Source organism: Trichechus manatus, unplaced genomic scaffold (assembly GCF_000243295.1).
Source record: "Trichechus manatus latirostris isolate Lorelei unplaced genomic scaffold, TriManLat1.0 scaffold00092, whole genome shotgun sequence".
NCBI lineage: Eukaryota > Metazoa > Chordata > Mammalia > Sirenia > Trichechidae > Trichechus > Trichechus manatus.
Window position 1 is genome coordinate 1600031 of NW_004444028.1, and position 12352 is coordinate 1612382.

A 12352-nucleotide genomic window follows, 5' to 3' on the forward strand; every position below is an offset into this window, starting at 1 on the left:
ATGCATCTGGAAGGACCGTTGGTGGTGCAATGGTTAACCACTTGACTGCTAAAGGAAAGTTCTGTGGTTCAAACTCACTAGCCATTCTGTGGGAGAAAAATGTGGCAGTTTGCTTCTGCAAAGATTACAGCCTTGGAAACCCTGTGGGGCAGTTCAGCTCTGTCTTATAGGGTCACTATGAGTCAGAATCCACTCGATAGCAATGGGTTTATACAGATCAGAAACTTGATAAGGCTGAAAGACGGGGGGAATAAGGATGAATGATGGAGACAGCTAATTCCATGTCTGACTTACATTCTCGTTTCCTTCTTACTAGCAGAATCCTTATATCCCTGGGACCAATAGTGTGCCTAGCCAAAAGACTGAACTTTCCAATTTCCGTTATGACTACAGTGGCTATGTTTCAGCCAGTGAGATATAAGTCAAAGTCTTGGGGAGGGCTTTCTGGGAAATTTCCATAAAGGAGACAGAACAACCAACTGGGGAAAGCCCCTATTTTCTCTTTCCTTTTCCCAGCCTGCAAAATGGGTTGAAGGCTGGGGCTCCAGTGGCCATCTTGGACTATAGATGGCCTTGAGGATGGAAGTCATGCAGTAGCGAATCTGATTTCCTAATGATGGTGGAGATGCCATACCAGTTCTGAATTTAATTCCAAGCTTAATCCCAAACTTCTCTTACCTAAAGGAGAGAGTGAAATCAATTTCTACTATTTTAAGCCAGTATTACTTTGTAGTACCTGTTATATACAGTTGAATCGAATTCCAAGTAGTATAAGACTCAGAGACGGACTGAGACTCATGTATCAAGAGTATCTACATCAAAAAATATTTGTCATTTTTTTTTAAGATTAAAATTTTTAAGCCAATCAAATATCTCTGCATCAAAGCACATAAATCAAAGTGGATGTAGCAAATGTCACAGGCATTCAACTGTGTGGATCATAACAAATTATGGATAACATTGGAAACAATGAGAATTCCAGAGCACTTAATTGTGCTCTTGAGGAAACTGTACATAGACCAAGAGGCAGTCATTTGAACAGTACAAGGGGAAACTGTGTGGTTTAAAGTTAGGAAAGATGTGTGTCAGGGTTGTATCCTTCCACCCTACTTATTCAATCTGTATGCTGAGCAAATGATCTGGGAAGCTGGACTATGTGAAGAAGAGAGCATGGCATCAGGATTGGATGAATACTCATGAACAACCTGTGTTATGCAGATGACACAACCTTCCATGCTGAAAATGAAGAGGATTCGAAGCCCTTACTGATGAAGATCAAAGACCACAACCTTCAGTATGGATTGCGCCTCAACATAAAGAAAACAAAAATCCTCACAACTGGACCTATGAGCAACATCATGATAAATGGAGAAAAGATTGAAGTTATCAAGGATTTCATTTTACGTGGATCCACAATCAGTGCCCATGGAATCAGAAGTCAGAAAATCAAATGGCATATTGCATTAGGCAAATCTGCTGCAAAAGAGCTCTTTAAAGTGTTAAAAAGCAAAGATGTCATTTTAAAGACTAAGGTGTGCCTGACCTAAGCCAAGGTATTTTCAATCACCTCATATGCATGGGAAAGCTGGACAATGAATAAGACCAAGAAAAATTGATGCATTTGGATTAGGGTGTTAGTAAAGAATATTGAATAGATGGTGAACTGCCAGAAGAATGAAAAAATCTGTCTTGGAAGAAGCACAGCCAGAACGCTCCTTAGAAGCAAGGATGGTGAGACTTCGTCTCATATACTTTGGACCTGTCACCAGGAGGGACCAATCCCTGGAAAAGGACATCATGCTTGGTAGAGGGTCAGCTGAAAAGAGGAAGACTTCAATGAGATGGATTGATACAGTGGCTACAACAATGAGCTCAAGCATAGCAATGATTGTGAGGATGGTACAGGACTGCACGGTGTTTCATTCTGTTGTATGTAGGGTCACTATGAGTTGGAACCAACTCGAAGGCACCCAACAACAATAACATAGCGAAAGTCGGTGCTTTAAAGACAGATCCCTTTTCTTTTTCTTTTACCACATAGATAGGCCATATATTTCAGCCTCCTTTGCAATTACCGTGTAATTAGTCCAACTCAGTCAAAACTCATATGACTGAGTTTTGGCCAATGGCAAGTGGCAGAAGTGACGTGTACACTTCCAGAATGGCTCGTGAACTTTCACCAGATAATCAAAGCCTTTCTCTTTTTCCTCCTTTCAGCTTTAAAAAGAGGTCTTTGATGACCTAGATCCAGGCAGAGTCACAAGATGGAAGGAGCCTGGGTTTCTGAACAACTACATAGAAGACAACCAGCCTTGTATTTTTATATAATGGAGAAATAAATGTCTATGATATGAATCCATTGAGATTTTGGGGTTGTTGTTACAGTGGTTAGTGTACCCTGACTAATTCAGCTGAATTCAAACAGCAGCATCAAAGAGTCAAACTACCAGGTAATCATATGCACATTACATGCTGTGATGGGAAGTATGAATTCTGAAACCAATTAACTATATAATCCAGGGCAAATAACGCAATCTCTCCTATTTTTAGTTTGATCATTGAAAAAATGAGAGCAAATATCACCTACACGAGAGGGTTATTTAAAAACTAACTGATATAATGTCATGTAAAATGCACCAATTTTATAAAGATTAGCTACTAACAGTATAAGGAAAAGGAAATAAGTAAAATGAAAAGGCCTAAGACAAGTGCAGCAGCAGAAAGAATAGGGCACAGAAAACCCAGCGCAGAAGCAGGTTGGCCTACTTAAACTACCTTGCAGGGACTTGCTCGTGGGTTCATTCTGCTTACTTTCTTCTACCAAAAAAAAAAAAAAAGAAAAAAAAAATTGTTCTGGCAGAGAGCTTTTCTCTCTCAGGATTTCTGTCGAAGATATTTAGGAAACAATTAAAAATGACCTTATATCACGAGGCTGCTCCAGGAAATTATTTAGATCGTAAATATCGATTCATCTTTTGGCATATGCATGGCCAGGTATAGTATACTGCTGCCTAAAATGGATGTGAACAGACACTGCTGCCCTGGTAACTATGGCATAGCCAATTCTGTTTGCTAAATATTGGCAATAGTCAGGGATATTAATCAGAACAGTCACCAAATTCAGAGTACTGTCTCTTGTCTTTGGTAATACCAAGAAGTAAATGATGCATCATTGTTTTTAGAATGTGAACAGTGGCCAAGAGAGACATTTTAAATATGATTTTGCCTGGAACAAAAGGTCCTGGAAGATGAAACAGGCATGAGAGTATATAATTTCCAACTCTCATAAATAAATCAACAAACAAATAGAGGCTTGTGACTTCAGAGGATAAAGACCTTCACAGAAGTGCTAGCTTACCACACATGGCATGACTGACAAGCCCCAGGTCATTGTGTCCCTAAACTCTTTCTTGATCACCTGTCCTGGATTTGTATCTTCTTGGTGAGTATCTCCACCTTGTTGTGTTCAGTCACTTAATTTTAGAGAACAATTTGACAATATTTAGTAAAATTGAGAGTCATACATTTTATAAAACAAGAAAGTGAATCTTCACCTCTCTGGAGAAACTCTCATTTTTATGCAAGGAGATGTGGAAGAGAATGATTATTGTAGCATTGCTCTTAAGTATGAAGCATTGGAAACATTTGAGATATCCACCAATTAGCGAAATGTTCGAGTAAACTATGGTATAGTTCTACAGTATGATAATAATCAATAGTTAAAACGAATGAACTAGATCTATATGTATTAGCATGAATAAAGCTTAAAAACATAATTCTGAGTGAAAAATAAAGTGATAGGCAAAGGATGCACCCACTAAGATAGCATTCATAAACATTGTTGAAGCACACAGCCACTTGTATTGTTTATGGATACATATATTACATGCTGTCGTTGTTGTTAGGTGCCATCGGTTGGTTCAAACTCATAGCGACCCTATGTACAACAGAACGAAACACTGCCCGGTGCTGTGCTGTCCTCACCATCATTACTGTGCTTGAATCCATTGCTGCAGCCCCTGTGTCAATCCATTTCATTGAGGGTCTTCCTCTTTTTTGCTGACCCTCTACCTTGCCAAGCATGATGTCCTTTTCCAGGAACTCGCCCCTCCTGCTAACATGTCCAAAGTACGTGAGATGAAGTTTCTCCATCCTTGCCTCTAAGGAGCATTCTGGCTGTACTTCTTCCAAGACAGATTTGTTGGTTCTTTTGGCTGTTAGTAGTATATTCGATATTCTTCGCCAATACCGTAATTCAAAGGTGTCAATTCTTCTTCGGTCTTCTTTATTCATTGTCCGGCTTTCCCATGCATATGAGGCAATTGAAAACACCATGGCTTGGGTCAGGTGCACCTTAGTCTTTAAAGTGGCATCTTTGCTTTTTAACCCTTTAAAGAGGTCTTTTGCAGCAGATTTGACCAATGCAATGCGTTGTTTGATTTCTTGACTGCTGCTTCCATGGGTGTTGATTGGGGATCCAAGTAAAATGAAATCCTTGACAATTTCAGTATTTTCTCCATTTATCAACATGCTGCTGATGGATCCAGTTGTGAGGATTCTGTTTTCTTTATGTTGAGGTATATAGTCCATGCTGCAAGCTGTAGTCTTCAATCTTCATCAGTAAGTGCTTCAAGTCCTCTTCACTTTCAGCAAGCCATCTTGTGTCATCTGCGTAATGAGTCTTCCTCCAATCCTGATGCCAAATTTTTCTTCGTATAGTCCAGCTTCTTGGATTATTTGCTCAGCATACAGATTGAATAGGTATGGTGAAAGGCTACAACCCTGATGCACATTTTTCCTGACTTTAAACCATACAATTATTCCCTAAAATTATTCCCTAAAATTCATTCTCCCTTCTTCCATAGTGAAAGGAGTTTTAACTGGACATGTCCATCCAAATTGGTAGTACATTTTCTTACCTTTATTATCGAATTTCCCAAAGAACTTTTGTTTATATGGATTATACGTATCAATGGAGTTTTTCGGTGTGCAAACAATTATTCTTTTGCCTACTAACCAAAATGTTAGCAGTCTGAATCCACCCAAAGACACTTGTGGAGTGCACCTCTACTCTGAAATACATGGGACCCCATGAATCAGAATTGATTTGACAGCAACTGGTTCTTTTATTATAGCTATTGATATTTATCATATTGAAAATTAAAACTGAGAAACTATAAAAATATGCATTTTTCATTAAAAACATAATAAGTGATTATAAGTTAATGTCACGTTTATGAAAAATATCTAAAAAATAAATTTAGCAAGTTCTACATTTTTGCAAATCTTTTTCATGTCTGGCTTCATTCAAGAGAAGTACAGTCTCATCTGCTTTTGTAGTCGGTGTAGTGCGCTGTTGTTTTTGTTGAAGTACATGAAGAACATTCAGCCTCACACAGATATGTAGTTGAAAAAGCAAAGAGCTCACAAACCTCTTGAAAGAATCCCAGGGGCCCTAGGAGTCCTCGGATTGCAGTTTGAACACAATAGTCCTAGAAGACAGTGAAACAACAAAATCTTACAGATTAAAGCAGACTACCAGACTCCTACCTCCTCTGAACCGCTACTTGAGAGAAAAAGAAATTTCTATTTCCTCTGAGCCACTATGTTCTGGGAAGTCTTAATTACAGAAGATTTGTCATTTCCTTATTGTAATGCAGAGATATATAATCAAAGTATAAAATGTGATCTTGAAATATATATACCCACCTCCAAACGTGATTTGGACAGCATACAATTGTATCGGTAAAATTTTATTTAAGAGATATATTTGAAGAAAGTATGGAAAAATATCAATTTTTGTAAGGTCTGTGTAGTGAATTGTCTTTGTTATTTGCTGTCAAGTGGTGACCTTACGTATAAGAGAAGAAAACTGTTGCCGAGTCCTGCGCCATCTTCTTAACCTGCTATGTCTGTCTGAGTTCTTTGCTATGGCTGTTTTGTCAATCCATCTCCTGAGAGTTGCCCTCCTGTTCACTGACCCTCTATTTACCAACCATGAAGTCCTTTTCTAACGACTGGTCTTTCCTGATGATGTGTCCAAAGTAAGCCAGCCCAAATCTCAACATCCTTGCTTCTAAGGAGCATTCTGGTTGGATTTCTTTTAAGACTGATTTGTTTGTTCTTTTGTCAGTCCCTGGCTTTACAATTCAAATGCATCAGTTTCCCTTCTGTCTTCCTTTTTCATTGTCCAGCTTTCACATGCCTGTGACACTGTGGAAAAGCCCATGTCTTGGGTCAGGCACACCTGAGTCATTAAAGTGACATGTTTGCTTTTGAAAACTTTAAGGAAGTCTATTGCAGCAGATTGGCCCAATGCATTGCATTGTTTGATTACTTGACTGCTGCTTCCATGAACATGGATTGTTAATCCAAGCTGAAGTTGGATGAACTTCCATTTTTTTGAACTGACCACTTCAACTTTTTCTCCATTTATCTTGGTGTTGTGTAGTGGATATTGGATGATTATTATATTGTTTTCTGTATGTTTGAAATTTTTTATAACAGAATAAATGCTTTTGGGGGAGCACAGCATAAAATCTATAAATCTGTACTAAATGTATTTGTTATTCTCTCAAAGAACACAGATGCATGTCTCAAAATTTTTTTTTACAAACATGAGCTCATTGAACCTATTGAGATAACGTAATTCTAAAATTCAGTGTAAATTTTGGGAAAATTAATTAAATGAAAATGAAATATGTACACAGAAATAAATGATAGGAAGTCTTATTCACTATTGTGTTTACCTGAAGTTTCTTTAAATAAGAAGCATATTTTCCTAAGGTTGGTGTCATGGATTGAACTGTGTCCCCCAAAAATGTCTGTCAACTTGGCTAGACCATGATTACCGGTATTGTATAATTGTCTACCTTTTGTCATCTGATGTGATTTCCACATGTGTTGTAAACTCTATCACTATGATGTAATAAGATGGATTAGTGGCAGTTATACTGATGAGGTCTACAGGATTAGGTAGTGTGTTTAGCCAATCTCTTTTGAGGTACAAAAGAGTGAAGTGAGCAGAGAGACATGGGAACCTCATACCACCAAGAAAACAGTGCCTGGAGCAGAGCGCATCCTATGGACCTTAGGCTCCTGCGCAGAGAAACTCCCAGACCAAGGGAATATTGATGACACAGACCTTCCTCCAGAGCCACAGAGAAAGTGTTCCCTTGGAGCTGACGCCCTGAATTGGACTTGTAGCCTACTGGACTGTAAGAGAATAAACTTCTCTTTGTTAAAGCTATCCACTTGTGGTACTTCTGTTATAGCAGCACGAGATGACTAAGACAGTTGGCATATTAGCATTTAGTTTCGTGCTGTTATTGATTTGCTTGTATATCAGTTTTTAACTTAAAATTTTTGAAATCATTCACAATTAATTGTAATCATTTACATACACATATTGTTGTTGTTGTTAGTTGTCCTTGAATCAATTCCAGCTCATGCCGACCCCATGTGTGCAGAGGAGATTTGCTCCACAGGGTTTTCAAGGCTGAGACCTTCTGGAAGCAGATTGCCAAGTGTGTCTTCCCAGGCACCTCTGGGTGGGTTCGAACTGCTAACCTTTTGGATAGTAGTCGAGCACTGTTCTTATTGCTTTATTTCTAATAACTCCTTTGATCTTTACAGCAGCCTTCTGAGGTGGGTACTATTAATATCCCTATTTTACTGCTGAGGAGGCTAACTCCCTGGAAAGAAAAGCAAATTGATCAGGGTCACACAGCAAGTAAATGAACCCAAGAAGGCTGACTCATGAGTCTGTGTGGATAACCACCATGCTGTGTTATCTCTTAAAAATCTGGCTGTTCTTGAAGACCCACTTCATATCTTTCCTCTTCCACAAAGACTTCCTCCCAGTCGGAATTCATGTTCTTCTCTTATAAACTCTGCTTATTTCTTTTTAAACTCTGTCTTCTATTTTAGTTAATTATTTATATCTTGAATTTATTTCACAACCCTCTAAATTCATAAAAGACAGAAGCAAAATCTTAGTTTGCATTCTACTCTATCTATCCTTCTCACCTCCATCTAACCTCTCCCTACTACAGATCTTATCACAGGGCTGTTGAGCACTTTGTTTGTTTATAAGGAACACTGGTGGATGTTCTGTATATTCCCCCAAGTTAAATGAATCAGAATAATCATCCATAAAAGCCCCAGCCAAGTTCATGCTGGAAAGCATGCAGTTACTATATTCGGTGCATCCTCAGACTTGGAGCTGACAATGACAGAGAGAGGAAAACAAAAGAAAATATAAACCCTATGAAAAAATGCTACATTTATTTTACTATTATATTTAACAAATGTAAGAAGAGGGAAATATTATTGAGAAAGAAACCCTGTGCACTTTAATCCATGCTTTCACCCTGTGATTTGTATCCAGAGAGCTTGCTGGGCCAGGCAGTTACCTCACGCAAGACATAGGACACCCATGGTTGTGGAAAGTCCCCTGAAGTCACCGGAACATACACAGGAGTGTGTGTCTATGGATATAAATATAAAATGCTTCACTCACCTCGGCCCCTGAACCTGACCTCATTTGTCAGTGCTACCTCGGCTGTGCCTGGAGGGGAAGGAAAGAAGAACATCTTGACCAGCTGATGCTTTGACAGATGCAGAAGTGGCACGTGCGCTGGAGAGATGTGCAGGAAGCTGGCATGTCCTGCGTGCATCTTCACCTTCGCTGTCCTCAGAGCCCCACTGACAGATGAAGCCATACTGGCTCACGCTACGTCTTTCTCCAGGAAGTCCCCAACACTTTCCTTTCTCTCTCTCTCTAGCATAACTGTTCCTTGTAAAAATAACATGATCTCATCGTTTAAAGTGGAAACAAGAAAAGAAAAAACAGTTTATCATCTCCACTAACTCCCTAACCACCACTTGAGCACTTCAGAAAATCTCCTTATGATCTTTTCCTTATGCTTTTGAAAATCTGATTGTGTTTTGTTTCTAGCCAATGCTCTGGATATAAAGTAGGATCATGGAAAAATGCTTAAGTTACATCTGGGGTAATGATAAAATTTATTCCTGAAGCCAGAAAATTTTGAGAAAAAAAGGGAAGTTAATATTAATTATGAAAGTTTTTGAAATCTTTATTTATTGACCAATAAATTGGTATATAATACTGATGTACCTAAAGATAGTACTATTCAAAAACTATTTTCAAAAATAAAATTTACTCTAAAAAATTTAAGTAACATACGGCATGTATATTAAAACAAAACAAAAAACCTTCTGTACATTAGTGACCTGACCTCAACAACCTAAGTGAATGATTATTTTTTGTATATGTTCACAAACTTTACTCATTTTCTTAGTTGTATCTATCTCTAATACCATGCCTTTGGTATTTTCTGAAGAATTTGTTTTTTTTCCAATATGATCTTATTATTTTAATTTTTTCAGACAATTGCCTGAAATCTTTCTTCAAAGTTGTATTTTACAATTAACAAACTTGAAATGATTGACATTTTCAATTGAATTTTTTCTATATATATATATATTTTATTGAGAACATACTCTCTTCATAGCAGCTGATATACTTGGTAAGTTCAGAGCAAAATTTGATGAATGGAGGATATTCTCAATTCTAATTTTTCATGTAAAAATATGTAAATACTTCAGCCCAAATATTTTCACAAGCACTGTTTTATTCCTCTGTTTAAAGTACCTTTCTTCAACAAATATTTTTACAAGTCAAAAATCATCAAATAAGTTATCTTTTTTTTTATTCTTTTGAAAGTTTCACCAAATTTACAGTCTGTAAAATAAAGGCCTTCTCTATTTCATTTCATTCTAAAACAATATAAATTTATCCAATGTAAATAGAAGCTTCATTAAGTCTCTTTCCACAGGTTGGCATATTCCAAAGTACAGTTAATAATTTCACAATTCAATTTTATACACAGTTTGAATTTTCATCATTTATTTTGTTTTGTTCCTCTCTTGCTTTTATAGAAATAAATTTCAACACTTTCTATTTGTCAGCTTTATTTTCAATAATTAAAATTCTCTACAAGTTTCAAAACTAAAGTTTTCTGATGTTCCACACATTAAGTACTTAGATTAAAAATTCTGAACTGACTTTAAGTGAATGCAAGCAAAATTTAAAGGACTTATATACAAAAAGTCCAATGCTATTGAAGGACACTTAGATTTATTTACAAAAAAAGTTCTTTAAAGTTCAAATATTTCAAATATCAATGGATGACACGCAGATTAAAGAGAAAACTCTTACATCACCATAAAATATTTTTTATATTCAACACCAGCTTCCTCACAAAATTTTCTTTCAAAATGGGGTATCTCAACTTATCTAAACTTCTATTGTTATTATTAAACTTGTAGGCAATATGTACCTTTTTGCCCTTAGAAGCAATACTGTAATGAACATGTCTGTCTTGCCTCTGGCATATCCACCTTCCTGGGTCATTTCATCCTCATTGTTTCTGCAAAGTCTTGGAGGTAGCTCTAGGCTGAGGGCTAGAGACTCCAGCTTTAGATTCCAGCATGTTGTGAATGTAAAAAAGCAGACCGTTATTTTTATCGTATTTAGGTTTACCTATGCTTAGTTGGATATTTCTCAATGACTGCTAACCCCTCACGTCACACACTTCAATATGTTTGGTCCCAAGAATGGAGAAGAGAAGCCTTGTGTCTAATCTTCTTACTTTCTTCCTCTTTTTCCTTTCACCAAAACTGGGACTAGTAGGAATGGACTTTTCCTTCTTTTTCTTCCTGTATGAGCAGTGTCTTCCTTAAACAAAAAGCTATGATCAAGTTTTTCAAGCTTTAAGGTTAAAGCAAGAGATGGAGGCATTTAGAAAACTATCCTCTCACTAACAAGCCTTGCTTTGAATTCTTTTCTTTTTGCTAATTTAATGATTAAAGAATACTCAAAAAATTCTCTTTACATTTTCTTAGTTTCCTTTTATTTTATTTATTTTGTTGTTGTTCTAATTTCTCCATTTCTGCACGTAAGTGAGCTTGAACTCATAAGAGATGCAATTTGACAACTTGATCTAGGGATATAAAATGGCAAGACCCTGAGCAAAACAAGAACTGTAAGATTTTTGTTACTGAGATCAACAGCTTTCCAACTTTACTTTTATGTCAGAGCAGGATTTGGTTACCTGTGCCACTGGCCTGGATATTTGGTAATGTGATAATCTCTTAGATTTGTTTAACTCTTTCAGGTTTCCAAAGTTGTCCTTGTGCTGAGAACTTCCTAGACCCAAATAAAGAGCCGTAACATGGCTCAAGGGCTATAACACTGAAGACCAAGAGAGATGGCTGTGGTGGGTGAGTCAGCCCACTGAGCAGGCAGCAATGGAGGCAGTAACTGTGATGGTACCTGAAGAAGCAGAGACAGCCGCAGATGCAGACGGTGGCTGAGAGCTGAGAGAAGCTGAGAGAAGCAATCAATAGCCAAGCGCACCAAGTGACATCATTGAGTTTCCTGTTTGAAAGTTTCCTGATGGGTGAGAACAGGGCTTCAAACCAGCTCTTCCCGGTTAAGTCAAGGTGGAGGAATTGAAACAGGAACAGACCGATTTTTCAAAATTTGGGTGAATCAGAGCGATAACCAAAATGGGAAAAAAACAGGTCGAAGCTCTGCTGGAAAGTTAATATCTTTTTAGACAACTAGGGCAGTGTACACGTTGAAGAGCATACAATTGTCTTGCCCAGTGGATTTTGAGCAAAGTCAGAAACAGCTGTGCTCCATTCAAAGATGGTGGCCCGCTGAACTGCGTTGAATGTGTGTTGCCCTCCACAGTCCTGACAAAAATCCAATTGCAGCTCGTAATTTTCCCTGTTCTGGTTATCATTCCGGATCACTCAAATTTTAAAACTTCAGGTCCGTTCCGGTTTTACTTCATCTGCCATTACTGAATCAGTTGAAACCGGTTGAAAGCCCTGGGTAAATGGTTCCCCTGTGAGACAAAAACAAGTCTTCTTTTAGACATTGAGGGCCCGTGCTGGGGCCCCTCTCTAACCTCACCCTTAGTATATCTTTATTTCTGTTTCTATCCTTCTCTGTTATTAAAATTGTTACTTCACTTACGTTTTTTCTATAAGTTCTCTGTGACTCTTCCAATGAATTATCAAGCCCAATAACAAAGAGCGCCTTAGCAGGAACTGCTATTCTCAGGGGATCTTTATCGAAAGTAATAGCTTATTGAATAACAAGTCTAGTGCTTTTCCTTTTAGATTCCACTGATGATTTTGTTTTGCTTTGTTTTAAATAAATCTTCTTAAATTTAGAACCATGACTTACTGTTTCACATCTTGTATGTCAAGGATGAGCAGAGATAAAAGAGAGAAATTTAACCAAAAGAGATTTTTT

General features: G+C 37.5%; 1 long non-coding RNA gene across 1 annotated transcript in view; it reads left to right on the top strand.

Moving 5' to 3' along the window:
* LOC111821599 (uncharacterized) overlaps window positions 1-11430 on the top strand; it is a 64811-nt gene extending 53381 nt beyond the window's left edge. Inside the window, exon 4 of the long non-coding RNA XR_002824965.1 lies at window positions 11202-11430. This is a non-coding gene — a long non-coding RNA (uncharacterized LOC111821599). The remainder of the gene's footprint in view (window positions 1-11201) is intronic.
* Window positions 11431-12352: the final 922 nt, after the last annotated feature.